The sequence below is a fragment of the Scyliorhinus torazame genome, chromosome 24 (assembly GCF_047496885.1).
Source record: "Scyliorhinus torazame isolate Kashiwa2021f chromosome 24, sScyTor2.1, whole genome shotgun sequence".
In the NCBI taxonomy this organism is placed as follows: Eukaryota; Metazoa; Chordata; class Chondrichthyes; order Carcharhiniformes; family Scyliorhinidae; genus Scyliorhinus; species Scyliorhinus torazame.
Window position 1 is genome coordinate 38,936,535 of NC_092730.1, and position 17,316 is coordinate 38,953,850.

A 17,316-nucleotide genomic window follows, 5' to 3' on the forward strand; every position below is an offset into this window, starting at 1 on the left:
TGTTCCAGATTTGCAGCATCCGCAGTATTTTCCTGTTGGGCCAAAGGACAATGAGTTGTCTTTCCTGCACTGAGGGTTATTGCAGGTCTCTCTGGCTGTGATTTTCACTGATTATCCATCTCTGGGACCTTTATTAATCAATAGGACTGCCGTTTGTGGAGGGTTTCTGAAATCCTGTCAGGGAGCTGGAGTTAAAATACACGGAGCCCTTACTCAATCTAAATGTAGGGCAGAACAGTCTCGAGGTGCTCAACGACCAGCCCAGTTTGTTTGTTCCTGTGAATACAACAGGATATAAACATAGACAGCTGCAAACACATGTTGCATTTCATTCATAAAGTCATCGAATCAGACAGCAGAGAAATGGCCCTTCAGCCAATCGCATCTGTGCCGGTCAGAAACAACCACCGAACCATTCTCATCCCATTCCCCAGCACTTGGAACATCGCCTCGTGTACCCTGGGATCGCAATTGCCCATCTAAACACTTCTTAGATATTATGAGGGTCTCTGCTCCACCAGCCTTTCAGGCAGCGAGTTCCAAACTCCCGCCTCCCTCCAGGGAAAGAGGTTTTCCAACAAACGGTTTCACAAGAAAAGCCTCTGCAGTCAGGAGCTGAAAAGGGAGAGATGACCCCTCTGTCATCTTGTACTCTGTGCCGCTATTAATAAAGTCATGACACTGTTTGATTTATAAACGACTCTTACAGCCTGCCCTGTCACCTTCGATGATTTGTACACATGTCCCGCTGTTCCTGCACTCTTTCTTGTAAATAGACACTTTATTTTATATTGTTCTCTTCTGTTCTTCCTACAAAAATAAATCACTTCATTCCTTGTCTGCTACATGTCCTCCCATTGCACCAACCTGGCTGTGTCCTTCCGGAGTTTTAGTAGAATTTCTGTCGCGCTTTTTTACAACCATAGGGCGGCCCAAAACATTTCCAGGCAATGAAGTAGTTTTGAAATGTCGTCACTGTGCGAATTACTGAACTTTTGAACTGCCTGTTGGACAACTACAGAAATCCTCATATGGGGAGGGGAAAGCGCTGCAGGTGTGGCTCTGTGGCGCAACGGATAGCGCGTTGGACTTCTAGTCGCTGACGTGATGAGACATTCAAAGGTTGTGGGTTCGAATCCCATCAGAGTCGGATTTTCGATTTGAAGAAATCAGTAACAGGTTTATCAATGTTCCGAGATAAGTGTAACTGCCGTCCCGAACTTCCGTCTGAAAAGTGACTCCAGTCACTCTCCGCTTTCCCATCTGAGCAAAAAATATTTATAAGAGTCAGTCTGTTCCCTCCTCAGACAAATATACCCGCGGGCAGTTTGTTCCTCACAGGCAGCTCCAAACAAGGATGATGTGAATCGACACCACTGAATGCTCACACCAACACGTTTATCTCAGCTGTAATGAGCAGCTCATGTTACAGCTTTAGATCTGACAGTGGAGGATTATCACAGGCGCTCTGTCAGACTGCATGTTCCTTCAGACAGGTTTCCGACTGGACACATGGAATGAGCGGCCGTGTGAACATTAGTGGTTCAGGGAGAGATTTCTCACTTACCAGACTGGAGTTTCGATTCCATTCCCAGACCTTTCTCTTTCCTTGTCCTCTTGCTCATTTGCACTTTTCATTGTTCCATCAATGGTGGCCGCGTCTTCAGCTGTCTGAGCCTTGAGCTCTACAATTCATTCTAGAAAAATCTCCAGCTGTCTCTCCGCCGTCCAAGTGCAAAATGAATGAATGCAACTAGAAGCAAAAGACAAACAAACGGACGGGCAAGACACACTCCAAACAAAATGGAGAGAGATTTTATAATCTAAAATTACTGAGCTCGATGTTGAGGACGGAATTCTGTGGGGGGCTACTTAAATGTTGAGGTGGTTTTACTCGAGTTTCCGTTAATCTATATTGGAACACGGATGACCAAGGACAGAAAGGTGAGAGTGGGCAGGTGGAGAATTGAAATGACAAGTGGCAGGAAGCTCAGAGTCAGGATTGTGGATTGACAGAGATTTCTCAAAGCGGTCACAGACTGTTATTTGACCGGTTGAAGTCGATGAGACCAAATTGTGGCAGCAAATACAGGAGCTTCAACTGAAAAGCACAAGTGTCTCACTGGTTCACTTGGGATGAGTGTTTTGGGCCCTTGGATAATGAGGAGGCAGGAGGTAAAAAGGCAGGAGTTGCATCTCCTGCACTTGCAAAGAAAGTTGCAGATAGAAAGTGAGCGGATATTGGCGGTGGAGCAGCGGTGCGGAGGGGATTGTCCCTTCAGTCTGGTGAATGGGGAGAGCAGGGGAGGGTGTTTTTGATGATGTCATAAATGGTCCCTGGAATACGGAGACTGACGGGCTGCAAGGTGAGAGCAAGCGGCACCAAATCAGTTCAGCTCGACTTACACAGGACACAACAATGTCAGTAACGGAAAGATCTTTTGGGATAAGAGCAAGAGTTTTGCAATATCGTTCACTTTTATTTCCATTTCCCACCTTAGCCGCTTTTCCTACAAATGTTGGCAGCGGTTGGACTTCCACCCGCATCCTCGAAGAGACTGAAACCTAAACCCATCTCCTCAGACCGCTCGGCCTCGCTATCCTAAAGGTTCATTGTTTCTGATACTGGTGACTGGTGATTGGCATCTTGCTGTTTATCAGCTGAGTCCAGGATTTCACATTGAGAGAGAAGGAAATGATCCAATCACAGAGCTGGAACGCTGCTTCTAGTTTTCTCCCCACAGATGCTGTTTAATTCTGAGCATTTCCAGCATTTCCTGTGTTTATTATTTATGATTTTCAGCATTTGAAGTAATTTGCTTTGTGATTTGTGAACATTCTGAGCTGAGTTCAGGGGACTCGGTTTCCAAAATATTTTAAAAGTTATTTGACGGGATGTGGGTGTCGCTGAATCCGTCAACATTTATTGTCCAAAATTAATTACCCTTAAGAATTTGGCGGTGAAGTGAATCTTGAGCCACTGCAAGTCCATGTGGTGTATGTACACACACAGTGCTGTTAGGGAGGGAGTTCCGGGATTGTGAACCAGCCACAGAAAGGGTGATATATTTCCCAGGATGGTATGTGTCTCGGAGTGGAACTTGCAGGTGGTCGCTGTTTCTCTGTATCTGCTCCCCTTGTGTTTCCAGGTGAGAGGTCCCGCGGGTTTGGATGGAGCCTCACGGAGGAAAAGTCAATATTAGGGGTGGGATTCGAACACACGCCTTCAGAAAAGTCTGCGACCTGAACACTCGGCCACAATGGGAAAAACATGGGTAACAGCAAATTCCTGCGGATGCTGGAATCTGAAACGAAAGAGAAAGTGCTGGAAAATCTCAGCAAGTCGAGCAGCATCTGCAGGGAGAGAAAAGAGTTAACGTTTCGAGACCAATGACTCGGCTTTGACAAAGGGTCATTGGACTCGAAAGGTTAGGTCTTTTCTCTCCCTACAGATGCTGCCGGACCTACTGAGATTTTCCAGCATTTTCTCTTCCGGCCACGCTGACACACTGATGTGATCAACCGGTGAAGTGGGGATTGGGCCAAGGGCCGCAGCCGACTCGATGAGCCTCCTCTTGCACTGGAGGGGCTATGTGATAACTTAAACATGGTGAAAGCGGCAGCATCCGGACACAAGGACAAGGTAAGGTCTCAGGCCAGAGTAAGTGTCCTATGTGATGACACACAGAACATCAGAATTAAATTGGAGAAATACATTTATGGTGGACTCGTGCCATCTGGTGGCTGAACGGTAGCAGTGCGACACGGATACATTCATTCAGGAGCATTTTAAATTGGAGGGAAATAAGCTACGCAGAGATTCCGTCAGTGAGCGTTGGTGGTATAGTGGTGAGCATAGCTGCCTTCCAAGCAGTTGACCCGGGCTCGATTCCCGGCCATTGCAGTAGTAATTTGGAAGCGAACTTTTGCGCGACTTCGTGTGTTTCAAACCGAGAAAGAGAAACAGTTTCTAACTCAGAATTTAGGCGCAATTAGGGTGGGGAGTGAAATAAGTAACTTTCTCATCATTTTTAATATTGTTTCAATATGGACAGTGTTCCACTATTCACCCACAAGCCGTCAAACAACAGCTAAAAGCCGCAGCTTTTTCACTTCACCCTCATGAAGTGGACCAAACAGAGACACAACAAACACGTTACAGACGAGGATGGGATTTGAAGCCACGTGTACAGAGCACAATGGATTATTGTGCATCACCTTAACCACGTGGTACAGCTGCTTTACTTCAGGGCCCTTTAATAACCCTCAATCTAACTTCCTTGAGTTTGTTTCGCACAGTTGCTGATGTACAGAACACAGTCAAAGTGTAAATAAATAAAAATAATCTCTGAATTAATTTGCGCTTGCGGCGCAACGGGAGCGCGCCTGACTCCAGGTCAGAAGGTTGCGTTGAAATCACATCAGGCGTAAGGAACTTTTCTGCAGCCGGTTGCAGGAATTTCTCTCTGTGTGGGAATGTTCTCGAAATGACTCCATTCAAAAGCACGATGCAGGTAATATATTTCATATTTACCCGCTTGAGCAAATTTCTCAAATATCAGGAGATTCAAAGTCGTCCTGTTGAAGCAGAATGACAGTGAGTTCAGTAAGAAATGTTGACAAACAACAGCAATTTCTTTCTGCTCACTGTACACAGTTATAGTGATCTGTATTAAACAGCAGGAGCGGGAACCGCAGTCCGCAGTCTTCACCTTCACGGTGAGTCTGAATTTCCGTTTGGGGGTTTCAGAGAGAGTGGATGTCATTCCGGAAACTGAAGTCACTTTTCCTGTGAATGGAGGCGGATAAAGAGCCCTGGCCGACCTGAGAGTCCCCGAGCCTCCATGAATCTTCACAGCTCACAGGGTGAAGGGCTTTTCCACTTTGAAAATGACCATGTCCGGCAGCTGGAGCTTTCCCTTGTATTTTCTGGGATCTGGGAAAGAGCGGATCATCAAAAAACAGAAATGAAACACAAATAATCGCAGTATTTTTTCACGTGGGCGAAACATCAGCTCAGATGTTACAGCCGGTGGCCGCGTGGCCTAATGGATAAGGCGTCTGACTTCGGTGGTTCTATTGATGATGTGGAGATGCCGGCGTTGGACTGGGGTGAGCACAGTAAGAAGTCTTACAACACCAGGTTAAAGTCGAACAGGTTTGTTTCGATGTCACTAGCTTTCGGAGCGCTGCTCCTTCCTCAGGTGAATGAAGAGGTATGTTCCAGAAACATACTATCATCTATTGATGATATCAGACGATTGCAGGTTCGAGTCCTTCCGCGGTCGTTTTATACAGAAATCCGGTGGAACTTGTGCTGACAATCCAGTTTTCCCTCCTCTCTCATCTAGTCTTTCGTTTACCCCCGAATGAATCTACAATATCTGATTGATTTGGATAAAGAATTGAATAAAATATTATGTATCAATCGGTTCAATACAATTCTGTGGAGGGAATTCTAATGTCTTCAGGAAGATGGTTACAGCCATAGATGTTTCAGCATGCACACTTGCCCTTCGGCCCAGCTTGACCATGCCGCCCAGTTTCTATCACGAAGCTAGTCCCACTTGCCCGCATTTAGCCCACATCCCTCTATATCCACCCGGGGGGGGGGGGGGAGGGTCTTGACAGGATAAATGCTGAGAAGCTGGTTCACCATGTGGGAGGGTCTAGGACCAGAAGGAATAATCTCAGAGTAACTGGCCGCCCATTTCAACCAGAAATGAGGAGTAGTTTCTTCTCTAGGAGTATAGAGCATCTGTAGAAATGTTTGTATGAACCGAATATGGCTGTAGAGGGTGAATCATAGAATCATAGGCGTTTACAGCATGGAAACAGGCCCTTCGGCCCAACCAGTCCATGCCGCCCAGTTTTTACCATTAAGCTAGTCCCAGTTGCCCGCACTTGGCCCATAACCCTCTCTACCCATCTTACCCATGTAACTATCTAAATGCTTTTTGAAAGACACAATTGTACCCGCCTCTACTACTACCTCTGGCAGCCCATTCCAGACACTCACTACCCTCTGAGTGAAGAAATTGCCCCTCTGGGCCCTTCTGAATCTCTCCCCTCTCACCTTAAACCTATGCCCTCTAGTTTTAGACTCCCCTACCTTTGGGAAAAGATGTTGACTATTTACCTTATCTATGCCCCTCATTATTTTATAGACCTCTATAAGATCACCCCTAAGCCTCCTACGCTCCAGGGGAAAAAGTCCCAGTCTATCCAGCCTCTCCTTATAACTCAAACCACCAAGTCCCGGCAACATCCTAATAAATCTTTTCTGCACTCTTTCTAGTTTAATAATATCCTTTCTATAATAGGGTGACCAGAACTGCACACAGTATTCCAAGTGTGGCCGTACCAATGTCTTGTACAACTTCAACAAGACGTCCCAACTCCTATATTCAATGTTCTGACCAATGAAACCAAGCATGCCGAATGCCTTCTTCACCACCCTGTCCACCTGCGACTCCACCTTCAAGGAGCTATGAACCTGTACTCCTAGATCTCTTTGTTCTATAACTCTCCCCAACGCCATACCATTAACTGAGTAGATCCTGGCCTGATTCGATCTGCCAAAATGCATCACCTCACATTTATCTAAATTAAACTCCATCTGCCATTCGTCGGCCCACTGGCCTAATTGATCAAGATCCCGTTGCAATCCTAGATAACCTTCTTCACTATCCACTGTGCCACCAATCTTGGTGTCATCTGCAAACTTACTAACCATGCCTCCTAAATTCTCATCCAAATCATTAATATAAATCACAAATAACAGTGGACCCAGCACCGATCCCTGAGGCACACCACTGGTCACAGGCCTCCAGTTTGAAAAACAACCCTCTACAACCACCCTCTGCCTTCTGTCGTCCAGCCAATTTTGAATCCAATTGGCAACCTCACCCTGGATCCCGTGAGCTTTAACCTTCTGCAACAACCTACCATGCGGTACTTTGCTAAAGTCCAGGTAGACAACGTCTACTGCACTGCCCTCATCTACCTTCTTGGTCACCCCCTCAAAAAACTCAATCAAATTTGTGAGACATGATTTTCCACGCACAAAGCCATGCTGACTGCCCCGAATCAGTCCTTGCCTCTCTAAATGCTTGTAGATCCTGTCTCTCAGAATACCTTCTTGCAACTTACCTACTACAGATGTTAGGCTCACCGGTCTGTAGTTCCCAGGCTTTTCCCTGCTGCCCTTCTTAAACAAGGGCACAACATTCGCCACTCTCCAATCTTCAGGCACCTCACCTGTGGCTGCCGATGATTCAAATATCTCGGTTAGGGGACCCGCAATTTCCTCCCTAGCCTCCCACAACATCCTGGGATACATTTCATCAGGTCCCGGGGATTTATCTACCTTGATGCGCTTTAAGACTTCCAGCACCTCCTCCTCTGTAATATGCACACTTCTCAAGACATCACTATTTATTTCCCTTAGTTTCCTAACATCCATGCCTTTCTCCACCGTGAATACCGATGAGAAATATTCATTCAGGATCTCACCCAACTCTTGTGGCTCTGCACATAGATGTCCTTGTTGATCCTTAAGAGGCCCGACTCTGTCCCGAGTTACTCTTTTCCCCTTTATGTATCTGTAGAATCTCTTTGGATTCTCCCTTGCATTATTTGCCAAAGCAATTTCATGTCCCCTTTTTGCCCTCCTGATTTCCCTCTTAACTCTATTTCGACAATCTCTATACTCTTCAAGGGATCTACTTGATCCCAGTTGCTTATGTACGTCATATGCCTCCTTCTTCTTTTTGACCAGAGTCTCAATATCTCGAGTCATCCAGGGTTCCCTACTTCTACCAGCCTTGCCCTTCACTCTAAAGGGAATGTGCTTACCCTGCACCCTGGTTAACACATTTTTAAAAGCCTCCCATTTACCAGCCGTCCCTTTGTCTGCCAATAGTCTCCCCCAATCTACGTCTGCAAGTTCCTGTCTGATACCATCAAAATTGGCCTTGCCCCAATTAAGAATTTTAACTCTTGGGCCAGACCTATCATTCTCCATAGCTATCTTAAAACTAATGGAATTATGGTCACTTGTCCCAAAGTGATCCCTCACTAGCACTTCTGTCACTTGCCCTTCCTTATTTCCCAAGACGAGGTCAAGTTTTGCCCCCTCTCTAGTCGGTCCATCCACATACTGAATGAGAAATTCCTCCTGAATACACTCAACAAATTTCCCTCCATCCAAGCCCCGAATGCTATGGCTGTCCCAGTCAATGTTGGGAAAGTTAAAGTCCCCTACTACTACCACCCTATTATTCTTGCAGCTATCTGTAATCTCGTTACATATTTGCTCCTCAATTTCCCGCTGACTATTTGGGGGCCTGTAGTACAGTCCTACCAAGGTGATCTCTCCCTTCTTATTTTTCAGTTCCACCCATATAGACTCAGTGGGCGAACCCTCGGATATATCCCCTCTAAGTACTGCCGTGATGTTCTCCCTAATCAAAAACGTCACTCCCCCTCCTCTCTTACCTCCTGTTCTATCCTTTCTATAGCATCTGTACCCCGGAACATTGAGCTGCCAGTCCTCCCCTCCCTCAGTCATAGCTATAATATCCCAGTACCATGTGCCCGTCCATGCCCTGAGTTCATCCGCTTTGCCCGTCAGGCCCCTTGCATTGAAATAAATGCAGTTTAATGTAGACCTTCCTTGCTCTCTGCCCTGCTTTCTCTGGTCATGCTTTACACACTCTCCCTTCCTGCCTTTTGTTTCTGTCCCCACTGACTTCCTACATCGGTTCCCATCCCCCTGGCACATTAGTTTAAACCCTCCCCAACTGCACTAGCAAACACCCCCCCGAGAACATTGGTTCCAGTCCCACCCAGATGCAGACCGTCCGATTTGTACAGGTCCCACCTCCCCCAGAATCGGTCCCAATGTCCCAGGAATTTGAAACCCTCCCTCTTGCACCATCTCTCAAGCCACGTATTCATCCTAGCTATCCTGTCATTCCTACTCTGACTATCACGTGGCACTGGTAGCAATCCTGAGATTACTACCTTTGAGGTCCTACTTTTTAGTTTAACTCCTAACTCCCTAAATTCAGCTTGTAGGACCTCATCCCGTTTTTTACCTATATCGTTGGTGCCTATATGCACCACGACAGCTGGCTGTTCACCCTCCCCCTCCAGAATGCCCTGCAGCCGCTCCGAGACATCCTTGACCTTTGCACCAGGGAGGCAACATACCAACCTGGATTCTCGTTTGCGTCCGCAGAAACGCCTGCCTATTCCCCTTACAATTGAATCCCCTATCACTATAGCTCTGCCACTCTTTTTCCCGCCCTTCTGTGCAGCAGAGCCAGCCACGGTGCCATGAACCTGGCTGCTGCCACCTTCCCCTGGTGAGCCATCTCCCCCAACAGTTTCCAAAACGGTAAATCTGTTTTGGAGGGAGATGACCGCAGGGCATCCCTGCACTGCCTTCCTACTCTCCCTCTGTCTGTTGGTCACCCTTTCCCTATCTGCCTCAGTAATTTTAATCTGCGGTGGGACCAACTCACTGAATGTGCTTTCCACAACTTCCTCAGCATCGCGGATGCTCCAAAGTGAGTCCATCCGCAGCTCCAGAGCCGTCAAGCGGTCAAAGAGGAGCTGCAGTTGGACACACTTCTTGCAGATGAAGGAGTCAGGGACACCAGAAGGGTCCCTGACTTGCCACATCTCACAAGAGGAGCATGACACGGGTCTGAGCTCTCCTGCCATGACTTAAACCTGAAGTTAAATTTCAACTACACTACACAGCTAAGAGAAAGTCAAAGAGAGAGAAATCACTTACCAGTTACAAGCCAATCACTTACCTGCTGGCTGTGATGTAATTGCTCCAGAGACTCCCTCACAGCTCTGCTTCTCTGCACCTCCTTCAGGTGAGCACCAAATTCCCTTAACTAGTTAATTAATTTACTTAATTAATTTGATTTTTTTTTTTTTTGTCACTCCCCTCTTACCCTAACTCAGCCTTACCCAAACTCAGATACACTCTGTTTGCCTTCAGCACTCCGTTTCTATAGGCACTTCAGCCACACCCTTTGTATCCTTCCTGATTTACAGTCAGCCAATAGGCCTGCTCCCAAAACTGATCTCTCTCCCGAACAGCTGACCTGCAAGGTAAGGAAGTGGTTAATCAGTACTTACCTCACCCACGGCGCGCCCTTTTAAACTGTCCCCTCTGCCTCGCAGCTCCCGCGCTTTTTGAAACTCCCGCGCTGTTTCCAAGGTCCCGGCTCCCTCTCTCTCCCGAACAGCTGACCTGCAAGGTAAGGAAGTGGTTAAGCAGTACTTACCTCACCCACGGCGCGCCCCTTTAAACTGTCCCCTCTGCCTCGCAGCTCCCGCGCTTTTTGAAACTCCCGCGCTGTTTCCAAGGTCCCGGCTCCCTCTCTCTCCCGAACAGCTGACCTGCAAGGTAAGGAAGTGGTTAAGCAGTACTTACCTCACCCACGGCGCGCCCTTTTAAACTGTCCCCTCTGCCTCGCAGCTCCCGTGCTTTTTGAAACTCCCGCGCTGTTTCCAAGGTCCCGGCTCCCTCTCCCTCCCGAACAGCTGACCTGCAAGATAAGGAAGTGGTTAAGCAGTACTTACCTCACCCACGGCGCGCCCTTTTAAACTGTCCCCTCTGCCTCGCAGCTCCCGCGCTTTCTGAAACTCCCGCGCTGTTTCCAAGGTCCCGGCTGCCTCTCTCTCCCGAACAGCTGACCTGCAAGGTAAGGAAGTGGTTCAGCAGTGGGTCAGTTAATTTGTTGAAGGCTGCCACAGACAGATTTTTTTAAAATTTAGAGTACCCAAACATTTTTTCCAACTAAGGGGCAATTTTGCAACCAATCCACCGGCCCTGCACATCTTTTGGTTGTGGGAGCGAAACGCACCCAAACACAGGGAGAATATGCAAACTCGACGCAGATAGTGACCCAGGGCTGGGATCGAACATGGCCCTTCGGTGCCGTGAGGCAGCTGTATAAACTACTGAACCACCGTGCTGCCCTTGAGACAGATTTTTAATCAGTAAAGGAAAGCAAGGATTATGGGGATAAGGCGGGATACTGGGTTTGAGGATTATATCAGTTCAGACATAACCTCTTTGAATGGTGGAGCAGACACGATTGGCCGAATGGGCCACTTCTGCTCCTCCGTCTTACAGTGTAATGAGATCTTCTGATGAACTTGATTTCACGGCTGGGCGGCCGGTTCTGGAAAGACAAAATCTGCCAGCAGTGCCCCAGATGAAGCTGGCGTCTGTTTTGGAGTTTCTGAAGCCGCAAGTTTTCATGGTGCCAAACTCCTGCCCAAAACTGGTGTCGTGATTTAAATCGATTATCAGACAGAGGATGAGGAATATCGGTATAGAGAATGGTGCAAGAAGATTCACTCCTCAGTGCATTCCAGACCCGAAGCACTCGTTGTGCAAAAGTGCTTCTTTTTCAAACATCACAGCTGCTTCCTTTGCAAATCAACGGAAATCTGTGCCCTCTCATTCTTGCTCTTTTTACTCGGGGGAACTGTTTCTCTCTAGTTACTCCGCCTAGCCCCCTCCTGATTTTGAACATCTCCATCATATCTCCTCTCTGCCTTATGCTCTCCAAGGAGAACGTTCCCAATATCTCCAATCTAGCCTCCTAAATGGAATCAATCCTGTAAACCTCTTCTGCACGCTGCCCAATACGTCCACAGCCTTCCAATATTGTGGCTCCCAGAGCTGTGCAAAATATTCCATCTGATGTCTAACTGGTGCCTTGTACAGATTCAGCATAACCTCGTTGCTCTTATTCTCTTTTCCACTCGTAAATAAGCATAAGATTTGCTTTATTACCTGCTCTCTCCACCTGTCCACCTTCAATGATCTATCCACATACACACCCAGCTCTGTCTGCTCCTTCATCCCATAAATAGTTGAGGGGCAGCACGGTAGCATAGTGGTTAGTACTATGGCTTCACAGCGTCGGGTCTCAGGTTCGATTCCCGCTTGGTGTTCTCCGTGGGTTTCGGCTGGGAGCTCCGGTTTCCTCCCACACTCCAAAGATGTGCAGATTAGGTGGATCGGCCATGCTAAATTGCCCTTAGGTTAGATGGGGTTGCTGGGATGTGGGGATAGGGTGGAGCTGTGGGCTTCATGGGGGTGCTCTTTGAAAAACCGGTGCAGATTCTATCGTCCGAATGGCCACCTTCTGCACTGTAAATTGTGTGATTCTATACTTCCCTACCGAAATGCATCATCTCACACGTCTCCAGATTGAAAATCATCTTTTGTTGTTTGAAGTTCTAGACTGTCCGCGTCTCAGTTTTCAAAATTTCCAAGTCTGTACCATCCCCAAATTTGAAACTGTTCCCTGTACACCATGATCTACAAATTGTTATATATCAGGGAAAGCAAATGTTCCAGTAGGAACCCATGTGAAACACTACAAACCTTCTTCCAGTCCGAAAAGTCTCTATTGACCATTATATTCTGTTTCTGATTATTCAACCACATTTATATCCATATTGCTACTGTCCCTTTTATTCCAGGAGCGACACATTTCGCTAATTCTGTGCAGTTTTGGTTTCCTTATTTAGGGAAAGATGTAAATACGTTGGAAACGGTTCAGGAAGGTTTCCTCGATTGGTGGAGATAATCCTACGAGACAGGATATACTCCCATTTGGAAGCAAATGGACGTATTAGTGAGAGGCAGCATGGTTTTGTGTCTCACTAACTTGATAGAGATTTTCGAAGAGGTCACAAAGATGATTGATGCAGGTAGGGCAGTGGATGTTGTCTATATGGACTTCATTAAGGCCTTTGACAAGGTCCCTTATGGTAGAGTAGTATAAAAGGTGAAGTCCCACCGGATCAGGGGTGAGCTGGCAAGGTGGATACAGAACTGGCTAGGTCATAGAAGGCAGAGAGTAGCAATGGAAGGGTGCTTTTCTAATTGGAGGGCTGGGACTAGTGTTGTTCTGCAGGGATCAGTGCTGGGACCTTTGCTGTTTGTAGTGTGTATAAATGATTTGGAGGGAAATGTAACTGGTCTGATTAGCAATTTTGCAGATGACACAAAGGTTGGGGGAATTGCAGATAGCGACGAGGTCTGTCAGAGGATACAGTAGGATTTAGCCCGTTTGCCGACTTGGGCGGAGAGATGGCAGATGGAGTTTAATCCGGACAAATGTGAGGTAATGCATTTTGGAAGGTCTAATGCAGGTAGGGAATATCAGTATTGAAAGTCAGAGCGATGTATGTCTACAGGTCCAGAGGTCACTGAAAGGGGCAACACAGGTGGAGAAGGTAGTCAGAACGGCATACGACATGCTTGCCTTCATTGACCGGGGCATTTAGTACAAGAATTGGCAAGTCATGTTGCAGCTGTGTAGAACCTTAGTTAGGCCACACTTGGCGTATCGTGTTCAATTCTGGTCGCCGCACTACCAGAAGGATGTGGAGGCTTTCGAGAGGGTGCAGAAGAGATTTACCAGGATGTTGCCTGTTATGGAGGGCATTAGCTATGAGGAGCGTTTGAATAAACTCGGTTTGTTCTCACTGGAACGACGGACGTTGAGGGGCGACCTGATAGAGGTCTACAAAACTATGAGGGGCATAGACAGAGTGGATAGTCAGAGGCTTTTCCCCAGGGTAGAGGGATCAATTACTAGGGGGCATAGGTTTAAGGTGCGAGGGGCAAGGTTTGGAGTAGATGTACGAGGCAAATTTTTAACACAGAGGGTAGTGGGTGCCTGGAACTCGCTACCGGAGGAGGTGGTGGAAGCAGGGACGATAGTGATATTTAAGGGGCATCTTGACAAATACAAGAATAGGATGGGAATCGAGGGATACGGACCCAGGAAGTGTAGAAGATTTTAATTTAGTCGGGCAGCATGGTCGGCACACGCTGGGAGGGCCGAAGGGCCTCTTCCTGTGCTGTACTTTTCTTTGTTCTTTGTTGGTCTTTGAGCGGGTTTGCTATTGAGGAAAGGTGAGACAGACTGCACTTGTTTCCAGTGGAGATGTGAAGTGTGACAGTTGATCAGATTGAAGTACAACAGATTTTGAATGGTCTTGACAAAGTGGACGTGGAAAGGATGTCACTGCTTGTGGGTGAGAGCAGAACTACTGGGCAGCGAATAACAAGCAATTAACACGGTTTCGATTCCCGGCCATCGCAATAATGGTTTGATCGGAAGCGTTTGCGTGATTTCGTGGGTTTCACACTGAGGAAACAGAGCTGGAAGAAGAGGCTGGAGGGAGGACTCCGGGTAAAATTCCTCTTCTCTTGTAGTAAATAGTCTGGATGGATTGTTCACATGCGTCCGAGAGTGGAAACTGGGATCTCCGCTCTTATTCTGGTTTATTATTGGATATTGTTAAATATCCTTATTGCCCCTCTGTGGGATATTCCATAAGACCATAAGACATAGGAGTGGAAGTAAGGCCATTCGGCTCATCGAGTCCACTCCGCCATTCAATCATGGCTGATTTCAACTCCATTTACCCGCTCTCCCTCCATAGCCCTTAATTCCTCGAGAAATCAAGAATTTATCAACTTCTGTCTTAAAGACACTCAACATCCCGGCCTCCACCGCCGTCTGTGGCAATGAATTCCACATACCCACCACTCTCTGGCTGAAGAAATTTCTCCTCATCTCTGTTCTATAGTGACTCCCTTTAATTCTAAGGCTGTGCCCCCGGGTCCTAGTCTCCCCTGCTAATGGAAACAACTCCCTTCATCCACCCTATCTAAGCCATTTATTATCTTGTAAATTTCTGTTAGATCTCCCCTCAACCTCCTAAACTCCAATGAATATAATCCCAGGATTCTCAGACGTTCATCGTATGTTAGGCCTACCATTCCTGGGATCATCCGTGTGAATCTCCGCTGGAACCGCTCCAGTGCCAGTATGTCCTTCCTGAGGTGTGGGGCCCAATATTGCTCACAGTATTCTAAATGGGGCCTAACTAATGCTTTATAAAGCTTCAGAAGTACATCCCTGTTTTTATATTCCAAGCCTCTTGAGATGAATGACAACATTGCATTTGCTTTCTTAATTACGGACTCAACTTGCAAGTTTACCTTTAGAGAATCCTGGACTAGGACTCCCAAGTCCCTTTGCACTTCAGAATTATGAATTTTGTCACCGTTTAGAAAATAGTCCACGCCTCTATTCTTTTTTCCAAAGTGCAAGACCTCGCACTTGCCCACGTTGAATTTCATCAGCCATTTCTTGGACCACTCTGCTAAACTGTCTAGATCTTTCTGCAGCCTCCCCACCTCCTCCATACTACCTGCCCCTCCACCTATCTTCGTATCATCGGCAAACTTAGCCAGAATGCCCTCAGTCCCGTTATCTAGATCGTTAATATATAAAGAGAACAGCTGTGGTCCCAACACTGAAGTTATATTCTTGGAAGTTATTATATAAACTTTTCCTCTTCTCGCTGTTAAAGGATTTTCAAACATTGAAACACTCCTGGTTCTATCTTTACCAAATGCCATGACTGTGTTAATAAAACATAACCCATTCCAATCAGTGGAGATGTGATGTTGGCACCAATAAAACTCACGCACCACAGCAACAGGACTCTGTTTCCCGCCGAGAGAGTCGATTGAAGAGCTTCCAATTTCGTTACTTTGAACTTCACAGTGATGTAATGCTGTCTGTTTAATTCCCGGGACAAATTTCCGGATCACACTGGAAGCAACACTTTGATTCTAATTTACTGAAAAGAAAATGCGGATGTGCTGGGGAAGAGCGACTTGTTTACTTTTGGTGTGAGTGAGAATAAAAATAGCAGAGGATGGTTTCGAAACATCGACCTCTGGTTTATGGGCCCAGCACGCTTCCTCTGCGCCACTCTGCTCTTTAGTGCCACCGTGTCCACAATTGCTGTTCTGTGCCAGCCAGATAACTATTCACTGCCTCCATTTTTTCCTTCAATCAAGAACCCACGTGTTGTGAAGCTCACTCTGGCAGGACAATAACACGGAACATCAGCGCGTCTGTAACAGACAGAGGACAGAGAAAGACACACCGAAAAGCAGGAAGAGACTATCAGGACAAACACACAATGACACGCAGAATAGGTGCCGAGCAAACCAGCAAGATATTGAGATCGAACAACTAACTATTTAGTAAAATGTGTTTTCTGTTTTACAATGATAGGCCCCGTTTGTAAATATATATCCTGCTGTGCAATTGTGCTCTCCGTTGTGTAAGCGTGCTCTCTGATGTGTAACTGCAAACTCTGATGTGTAACAGTGCTCCCGGCTGTGTAACTCTGCTCTCTGCTGTTTAACTGTGCTCTCTGCTGTGTAACTGCACACTCTGCTGTGTAACTGAGCTCTCTGCTGTGTAACTGTGCTTTCTGCTGTGTAACTGAGCTCTCTGCTGTGTTACTGTGCTTTCTGCTGTGTAACTGAGCTTTCTGCTGTGTAACTGAGCTCTCTGCTGTGTAACTGTGCTCTCTGCTGTGTAACTGTGCTCTATGCAGTGTAACAGAGCTCTCTGCTGTGTAACTGAGCTCTCTGCTGTGTAACTGTGCTTTATGCTGTGTAACTGTGCTCTCTGCTGTGTAACTGTGCTCTCTGCTATGTAACTGTGCTCTCTGCTGTGTAACTGAGCTCTCTGCTGTGTAACTGAGCTCTCTGCTGTGTAACTGAGGTCTTTGCTGTTTAACCGTGCTTTCTGCTGTGCAATTGAGCTACCTGATGTGTAACTGCACTCTCTGCTGTGTAACTGTGCACCCTGATGTGTAACTGCACACTCTGCTGTGTAACTGTGCTCTCTGCTGTGTAACTGTGCTCTCTGCTGTGTAACTGTGCTCCCTGCTGTGTAACTGTGCCCTCTGATGTGTAACCGTGCTCTCTCCTGTGTTACTGTGATCCCTGCTGTGTAAGTGCACACTCTGCAAGTGCACACTCTGCTGTGTAACTATGCTCTCTGCTGTATAACTGTGCTCCCGGCTGTGTAACTGTGCTCTCTGCTGTGTAACCGTGCTCTCTGCTGTGTATCTGCACACTCTGCTGTGTAACTGTGCTCTCTGCTGTGTAACTGTGCTCCCTGCTGTGTAAGTGTGCTCTCTGCTGTGTAACTGCACGCTCTGCTGTGTAACTGCACACTCTGCTGTGTAACTGTGCTCCCTGCTGTGTAACTGTGCTCCCTGTTGTGTAACTGTGCTCTCTGCTGTGTAATTGAGCACCCTGCTGTGTAACTGCACACTCTGCTGTGTAACTGTGCTCTCAGCTGTGTAACTGTGCTCTCTGCTGTGATGCCGTGCTCTCTGCTGTGTAACTGTGCTTTCTGCTGTGTAACTGTGCTCTCT

The 17,316-nt window shown here is 47.0% G+C and overlaps 2 non-coding genes across 2 annotated transcripts; both read left to right on the plus strand.

The window, feature by feature from the left end:
• The first annotated feature begins 1,058 nt into the window (after window positions 1-1,058).
• Window positions 1,059-1,150, plus strand: trnar-ucu (transfer RNA arginine (anticodon UCU)). Its single transcript is given in 2 exon segments — window positions 1,059-1,095; window positions 1,115-1,150. It is a non-coding gene; the product is annotated as a tRNA-Arg (tRNA).
• Window positions 1,151-3,832: 2,682 nt separating this feature from the next.
• Window positions 3,833-3,904, plus strand: trnag-ucc (transfer RNA glycine (anticodon UCC)). Its single transcript has one exon. It is a non-coding gene; the product is annotated as a tRNA-Gly (tRNA).
• The last annotated feature ends 13,412 nt before the right edge of the window (window positions 3,905-17,316 follow it).